At 37.9% G+C, this 8,328-nt stretch overlaps 1 long non-coding RNA gene across 2 annotated transcripts in view; it reads right to left on the bottom strand.

The window, feature by feature from the left end:
- Nucleotides 1-527: 527 nt before the first annotated feature.
- LOC102249526 overlaps nucleotides 528-8,328 on the bottom strand; it is a 44,337-nt gene continuing 36,536 nt past the window's right edge. The window contains exons 1-3 of one of the 2 annotated variants that reach the window (XR_001362615.1): nucleotides 4,206-4,731; nucleotides 1,194-1,340; nucleotides 528-1,063 (exon numbers count right to left, since the gene is read on the bottom strand). This is a non-coding gene — a long non-coding RNA (uncharacterized LOC102249526). Of the gene's footprint in view, nucleotides 1,064-1,193; nucleotides 1,341-4,205; nucleotides 4,732-8,328 lie in introns of those variants that run through there. The other variant, XR_313741.2, reaches the window with a different exon arrangement.

Raw genomic sequence — 8,328 nt, 5'->3', positions numbered from 1 at the left:
CCATCACTTACTGAGAAATATATGTTAAAATTTCCTGCTTTTGCAGATTTATCAATTTTCCCCTATAACTGTATCTATGTACTTTCTCTCTGTATTCTATATTTATATACAGGGGTGGGCAAAAGTAGGTTTACTGTGCCACTGTGACATTCTTTTGAGATTATAAAGCTATTGTAATCATCATAACCTGCATGTCTTTTTCCATATAAACAACTGCAAATCTACATTTGCCACTGATGTATTTTGAGGCCATACTATTGAATGCATACTGATTTGGAATTATTATAGCATCTTTATTGATTAAATTACCACCACCACCACCACCCCGCCCCCCATTACCCTGGCCAGCATGACTCAGCAGTTAAGAGCATTGGCCTGCGCAGCAGAGGGTCACCAGTTCAATTCCTGGTCAAGGCCACATACCTGGGTTGCAGGTTCGGTACCCATTTCCAGTGGGGGCAAATATGGGAGGCAACCAACCGATGTTTCTCTCTCCCCCTCCCCTCCCCCTTCCACTCTCTCTGGAAAAAAAAAAAATCAATGGAAAAAATATTCTCACTCCTCCAGTGAAGATTAAAAAAAATTACCCCAAAAGTTAGTGGCAAACAATGATCATTTTATTATTGTCATGATTCTTTGGGCCAGAAATCTTAGCAGGGCAGAGCAGAGACCTTGTGTCTCTGATCCACAATGCCTGGGACCACAAATGTGATGATGACTTGAATAGATGAAGATGACTAGGATGTCTCAACAGGAGCTATGTGTCTGAGACCTCAGTTCTTCTCCAGGTGGTGTTTGCTAGAGCTGGACTGTCCAACATGGTTCCTTCACTCACATAACTGACAGTTGATGCTGGCTGTTTGCTGGTAGCTCATTGGGGCTATCAATCAGTGCCTACATGGGTCCTCTCCAACTGGCTTGGACTTCTCATAGCACGGTGGCTAGGTTCTGAGAGTGAGTATTCCAAAAGAGAGAATTCCAAGAGGCACAGGCAGAGCTGCAAGGCTTCTTATGACCAAGCCTCAGAAGTCCCAGAAAGTCACTCAATTGGTCAAGCAGGTCACTAAAGCCAGCCCAAATTCAAAGGGAGGAGAGAAAAAGATTCCACCTCTGAATGGCCACTTTGGAGACAAGTTACCACATACCACCCCTCTGATCCCAACAAATTCCTCCCACATGCAAAATACACTCACCCTCTCCTAAGACCTTCAAAAGTCTCATCTCATTATGGCATCAGCTTGATGTCCAGAATCTTGATATCTAATTCAGGTCCAAGTGTGATTGAGGTTCCTTAGATGCAGTTCATCAGGTACTGCTACTGGAGTACAGTTCCTTTTGATCTGAATAAAGAGACAAATTATCTGCTCCCACACACCCAACATACAAATGTATAATAGTGAGAATGACTCAGGATAACTACAATAGACACTCATTCAAAATATGAGGAAAAGGAGGCAGGAACAGGAGACACAAAGCGGTTATTGGTCCATAGAAATTCTGAAATTTAATCAGACACATGTCAACAGTTCCTTGATTATAACTGAGTCCTACTCTGCGAGTGATTTCCCAAAACTCTTGGCTCTACCCTCTAAGTTATCACTCCTTTCACATAAGAGATGGTTAACATCTGCAATGGAGTAGTCTTCTCAGTCTGCTTCCTGCCTGTAGATGATAAAAAGCCCAAAGGCCTATTTCCATTTTTTTACTGTTTCTGTTCCTTGTAATCCAAGCTAAAGCTGCCTCTGTTAGTACAATTTATTAAAAATCTTCTAGATTTCCTGAGTCTAATAGAGGGTTTATTCCAGTAGAGAGAGCCATGCCCAACTTCTCTATCTTAAGATCTGTGTGAGGCTACTCTAAGAAAACATCCTTAAGATCCTTAGAAGCCCTGTTGTGTAATAATAAGGGTCTAAGAAGTGTTCCCTTAAGATCTTTGGAATCTTCTTATGTATCTGAAGGGTTCTATGAAACACTGCCATAAATCTTTCTGAAGTCTTAACAAAGGAATTTACAGTTGCACCCTGGAGATATTTACTTTGAGGCCAAGCTATTATATTATTTATTAATTCTACTCTATTATAACCCTCTGAAGAATCTACTATACTTTATTCAGCTTTGGATGCACCTCCTTCCCCACCATTCCTACTCCAGCATCTAGCTCAGTATCATTATTAAATTAGACACTCAACTATATGAGTGATTTATCAAGATTGGGTTAACCTGATAAAATTATGTCCATTATGTTACCTAGAGTTCTGTGAGATGACCCTTTACTTCAGGCTGTTCCAAGGTTGATTCTTTGGCATTTCCTTTGATTCTGTGAATTACCCCTATTATCCTTATACTATCCCCCACCCCCACCTCACCCCACCCATTTCCTTTTTTTCTTAAATCAATTTGCAACCAAAGAAACCTAACTGATAAAAGCTGGAATAATTTGTAATTGTTCAGTAGATATTTGCTTATTGAGCAAAATATGAATAAATGCTCTGAAGCCAGTTAAATGTGCAATGAGAAGAAAAGGATACAGAAACAAAGAATACACTGAAACAGAAAGATATTGATTATACCTACAGTAGGTTGCTGTACCAATATAATTATCCTCATTTTGGACAACTTTCCCTATTGCTCTGGCTAAAGGCTTTGAAATCATCCTTAACTTCTCTCTTTCTTTGAAACATCAATTAAATTTATTAGTATATCCTGTTTGCTGTACTTTCAAAATATATGCAGACTCTAAACACTCTATCTTCACTGCTATCATCTGGTCCAAACTATTGTCATCTTTCATTCAGTTATTGCAATAACCTTTTAACCAGTCTCCTGGCTACCACCCCTGACTTTCTTCACTTTACTCTCAACCTTTAGGCCAGAATGATCTTGTTAAAATTTAGGTCAGCCCTAGCCAGTGTAGCTCAGTTGGTTGGGGCATCGACCCTTATGCCAAAAAGGTGGGGTTTGATTCTGGTTAGGGTATATACCCAGGTTGTAGGTTCAATCCTCAATGAGGGCACATTTGGGAGGCAACCAATCGATGTTTCTTTCTCTCCTCTCCTCTCCTCTCCTCTTCTCTCCTCTCTTCTTTTCTCTTTCTCTTTCTCTCTCTCTCTCTCTCTTTCTCTTTCTCTCTCTCTCTCCCCATTCCTGTCTCTAAAAAATCAAAAATAAAATAAAATGTAGGTCAGTTCATGTCACTCTGCTCCAAACCTTCCAATGGTTTCCTATCTCATTTAGAGCAAAAGCCAAGGCCTAAAATCCTTAATATGAACTATTAAAACCATATGTGATCTGTCTCCCTGTTACCTGCTGGCCTACAACTCCTACCTACAACTCCCTCACTTTCATAGTCTACTCCAGCCACACTGGCCTCCTTGGTACACCTTAAAATCAACTAGTATACTCCCCTCTCAGAACCTCTGTACTTACCATACTCTTTGCCAGAACACTTTCTTCACTCCCTTATAAAAAGCAGCCCCTTTGAGGTCATGCCTTATGTTAATAAGGAAGAAGTACAAACTGGATAATGTGTTTATAACTAGAATTTCTGTAACACTGGGTGATTTCAACAATGCATATGGGTGGCCCAGGAAGACCTTGGCTTCAAGTCCCTTCATCTCATTTCCAATGGTGTTCTCCATTCTACCTCAGCTAACCACCACCAAGGCCACAACCCAGATCTTATTATCACTAGAAACTGTTCCATCTCCAAAATAACTAATCTGCATATCCTGCTCTTGGACTTCTTTTACTAGCTTTCTTGTTTAATCACTCCTAGTATGATCTCACAGTGACTTTAGCTCACTGATCCTTTACTTTCATCTCCTACCCATTCCTTTTATTCCTTTTCCTTCTTATCCATGACTTCTTACTCTTACATTCCATGAATTACCATTTTGATAACTTTTTAACATCCTCTGAGCTCCATACCACTATCTCCAATTTGTCTACTAGTCATCTCCATTTAGATGTTCCACAGACACCTCAAATTGAACATGTCTAAAATTAAGATGTCTTCTCCCACCACCTATTTTACCTCCTGTGTTGGTGAATGGCACCAGTATGCAACCAAATGTCTCAAACAGCCATAACTCGCTTCCATCTCTTTCATTCCTCCCCACAATAATTAGGACCTGATCTTACTTCTGTAGTAACTCTAAAAAATCTATCTACATCTTTACAAACCTCTAGTTTGTTCTTCCACTCACCATTCTTTCTTCATAAGGAACTAACTGTTCTTTCTGCTTCTAATCTGATGCATTCTCTCCATTCTCCATACTGCATCCAAAGTAACCTAAAATGCAAATCCAATCATGGCACTCTTCACTTAAGAAAATTTTAGGAACCAGGGTAGCACAAGGGAGTACAGAGACTAAGCTTCCAGGACATTTTCTGGCCTCTCATTTCTCTGTACATTACTAACTTCATTCCCTCAGGTTACTTTGAGTCACTAGAAACATGGCCACCAATAGCTACAGAGTAATCCCAAAACCAAAGAAATAAAATTTGATGCATGTAAATAGATTCCTTATTATTCAAAATATTCACTGCCTCTCCCTGGTGAGTTTATATATTCCTGCCCAATTGATGTCAGGCTTGGCAATGTGACTTGCTTTAGCCAATGAAATGTAAGCAAATGACATATCCCACTTCTGAACAGAAGCTTTCAGAGCAATGGAATGATTCTACCATATTTCATTTTCCTCTACCACCAGGGGAATGTCTCAGATAGGAGCTGCATCTCTAGCCTGGGTCCTGGAACAGAGCCACATGATAGATATGCAGCATGAGCAAAAAATAAACTCTTGTTACTATAAACCCCTGAAATTGGGAGATTGTTATCACAATATAACTTAGCCTAATCTGACTTAAATAGTACATCCTAAGGAAAAACTCTGACTGGTCTGGTTTTGATCACATCCCCTGCTTAAAACCATTCAATGAGCCCTACTAGTGTGGCTCAGTTGGTTGGGCATCATTCTGGGTACCGAAAGGTTGCAGGTTCAATTCCCGCAGGGACATGTGCTCGACCTTGGGAGGTGGGGTTTAGGAAGCAGCCCTCTCTCCCTCTCCTTTCCTCTCTAAAAATCAATGAAAGTTTTTGTGAGGTTTTTCTTAAACCCTTTAATGATACTCATGTGCCCACTAGAGTCCAAATTCTAGCACAGTATAATAGCCCTTTCTGTATATTCCTACTTTCTTTCCAGCCTCATTTCCTGGGACTCCCTTTTATATTCTATATTTCAACCATACTAGATTATTTTAAAATTCCTTAACATGCCATGTTGGCTTTTACCTCCCATTTATTTGCACATCCTGTTCTTCATAGAACAGGAAGGAATGTTATTCCTCCAACCCTACCCCAATCCACTCAAAATATCTACACTTCCTTTAAAAATCCACTTAAATAGAACGTCCTCTGTGGAGGCTCATAAAAACCTGCCCCATTAAACACAATTGATTGTTCTTTTCTCAGTACACAGGTTTTTTAATATCCTCTATTAGCCTTTATCTTGCTATTCTGCAAAAATTTATGTGAATCTCTCCGACTATATTGTGACTTCTTTGAGAGAAAACACCATGTCTTACTCATTTTTGGAGCCTAAGAATCTAATGCAGTGCTTGGCAAATAATAGAGAATCAATATGTTTTTGAAAAGTGCTAACATACAAAGTCTTTTTCTAGTGCAGTTGGCTATAAAAAGATGAGATAGGCCCTCCTATCATGTTAAAAAATAATACAGAAAATCTAGCCTATTCAACTCATTTTGCTTCCCATTTTCTTTAAGAATAATCTTCCAAATTTGAAAGAGAACACAGATTAAGAAGTTAACCTATTAACAGAGCTTAAGAGGAAATTGAAGCTTGAGATAGAAGAAAAGATGACAAAAGAGCCTCCAGAAGCTTTTTAGTACGTTTAAATTTCTAGGACCATATAAATTATAGCTTAAGACACTGAGATCTCCATGACATCTCATGGAAAATATAAGAGAAGCTAGAAGATGAGAAACAAGAAAATTCTATTTCAATGTTCTCAATTTCAAATGAAAAAAGAGACCTGATTCTGGAAACTGTAGATTGAGTTCAACAAGAATTCCCAGCAAAATTCTGTCAGCCTATGGTAGTGTAGGGAAGGAGTGTAGAGAGCAACAGAAGCCAAAATGGATTCAATAAGAAACAAAAAAATCATGCTAACCTAATTTTACTTTTGCCAAAATTACTAGACTGAGAGATCAGAGAAATAACATAGAGTGGATCAGATAAAATTGGTTGAAATCAAGATAAAGTATCTTATGCTAGTTATGTAATAGAGAATTGGTTGACATCCTTAGATTATTATTTTTATTTTTATTTATTGATTTGAGAGAAAAAGAGAAACATCAATTTGTTGTTTCATTTATTTATGCATTCATTGGTTGCTTCCTGTATGTGCCCTAACTGGAGATCAAACCCACAACCTTGGCATATCAGAGGATGCTCTAACCAACTAAACTAGCTGGCCAGGTCCATCCTCAGATTATTAGTCAATGGCTTAATATCAATCTGGGTAGAAGGCTCTCACGTTGTCACAGGACTCTATTTGGCCTTACTTTAGTAAATATTATCAACACCTTGAAGATTTAAATGGTAGCTTATAGTTGTTGGTGGTAGAAACCTGGGAAGATTAGATAATACCATTGAAGACATAGTATTATAAAAAAATATCTGAACAAATAGAAACAATGGGCTGAAAATACAAAATGAAATTTATCAAGAATAAATGTAGCCCTGGCTGGTAGCTGGCTAGAGCATTATCCCAATGCATCAAGTTTATGAGTTCAATCACCAGTCAGGGCACATACAACAATCAAGCAACAAATACATAAATAAGTGGTACAACAAATCTCAATCTCTCTCTCTCTCTCTCTCAAAATCAATCCATAAAAATTTTCTAAAAAAAGTATACTACTAGTAAGAAATCAATTTTAATAGTAGCTGATGATTAGTTGAGAGTTTAGTTGGCTGTAAGCTAAAGATAAGCCTTTAGTGTAGTGTCAGCTTAAGAAACTTGCATAAATTCACTAGCCCTGGCCGGATAGCTCAGTTGGTTAGAGCGTCGTCCCGATATGCCAAGGTTGTGGGTTTGATCTCCAGTCAGGGCACATGTAAGAAGCAATCAATAAATGCATAAATAAATGGAACAACAAATCAATGTTTCTTTCTCTCTCCCCCTTCCTCTCTCTCTAAAATCAATCAATCAATAAAAATTTGAAATAAAACTAAAATGCTTGCATAAATTCAGGTAATAAAATAACAGTACAGTGACCTGAACAAAGAAGAAAATTGCTACAGATCACGCAACTCCTAAGAATTATAATTTGGCATATGACCTCTTACAAGTAACACTGATCACATATAATAAATCCAGAAGAGGACAAGTAGGTTGATGGTAATGGGGTTGGCAAACTAAATCATATGAACAATTAAGAGAATCAGAAATGATTTCCACAGAGCGAAGATCTGAGGTAGGAAAAGTAACATTTAGAGCTGTGTGTCTAAGTATTTGAACAATTGTTATATTGAAGAGCAGAAATTATGATTTTATACATTTTATACTTATTCCCCGTGCACACAGTTCCAAGTTTTACATATAATAAATGCTCAAGATCAACTCACCTGTTGATGACTAAGACAACAAAAACATTTGTCATACAGATCATTTGTCATGATCTGAATGACAACTCAACAAATGAATAATAAGTTTGGAGGAAGAAAACTTAAAAACCAAAGTAAAAACATTTAAAAGCCTTAACTGAACAAGCTATTTAGGATATCTGAGGCATATTACCCTAAATTTTAGAATTTCTTTCTTGTATCAGATGACATTCTTGGCCATACCAATAGTGATATTTTAGTCCCTTTTGTAAATATTTTCCTATAATAGAAAGTCATTGTACCCAGTGACCCCACTTCTAGGAATATACCCCAAGAAACTAGAAACACCAATCAGAAAGGATATATGCATCCCTATGTTCATAGCAGCACAATTTACAATAGATAAGATTTGGAAACAGCCTAAGTGCCCATCAGCAGGTGAGAGGATTAGAAAACTGTGGTACATCTACACAATAGAATACTACACTGAGGTAAAAAGGAAGAAACTCCTACCAGTTGCAACAGCATGGATGGACCTGGAGAGCATTATGCTAAGTGAAATAAGTCAGTCAGAGAAAGATAAATATCACATGATCTCACTCATTTGTGGAATATAATGAACAACATAAACTGATGAACAAAAACAGATCCAGAGACAGAGAAGCATCGATCAGACTGTCAAACCTCAGAGGGAAGG

The sequence above is a fragment of the Myotis brandtii genome, unplaced genomic scaffold (genome assembly GCF_000412655.1).
Source record: "Myotis brandtii unplaced genomic scaffold, ASM41265v1 scaffold280, whole genome shotgun sequence".
In the NCBI taxonomy this organism is placed as follows: domain Eukaryota; kingdom Metazoa; phylum Chordata; class Mammalia; order Chiroptera; family Vespertilionidae; genus Myotis; species Myotis brandtii.
This window is presented reverse-complemented; position numbering and strand designations above follow the sequence as displayed.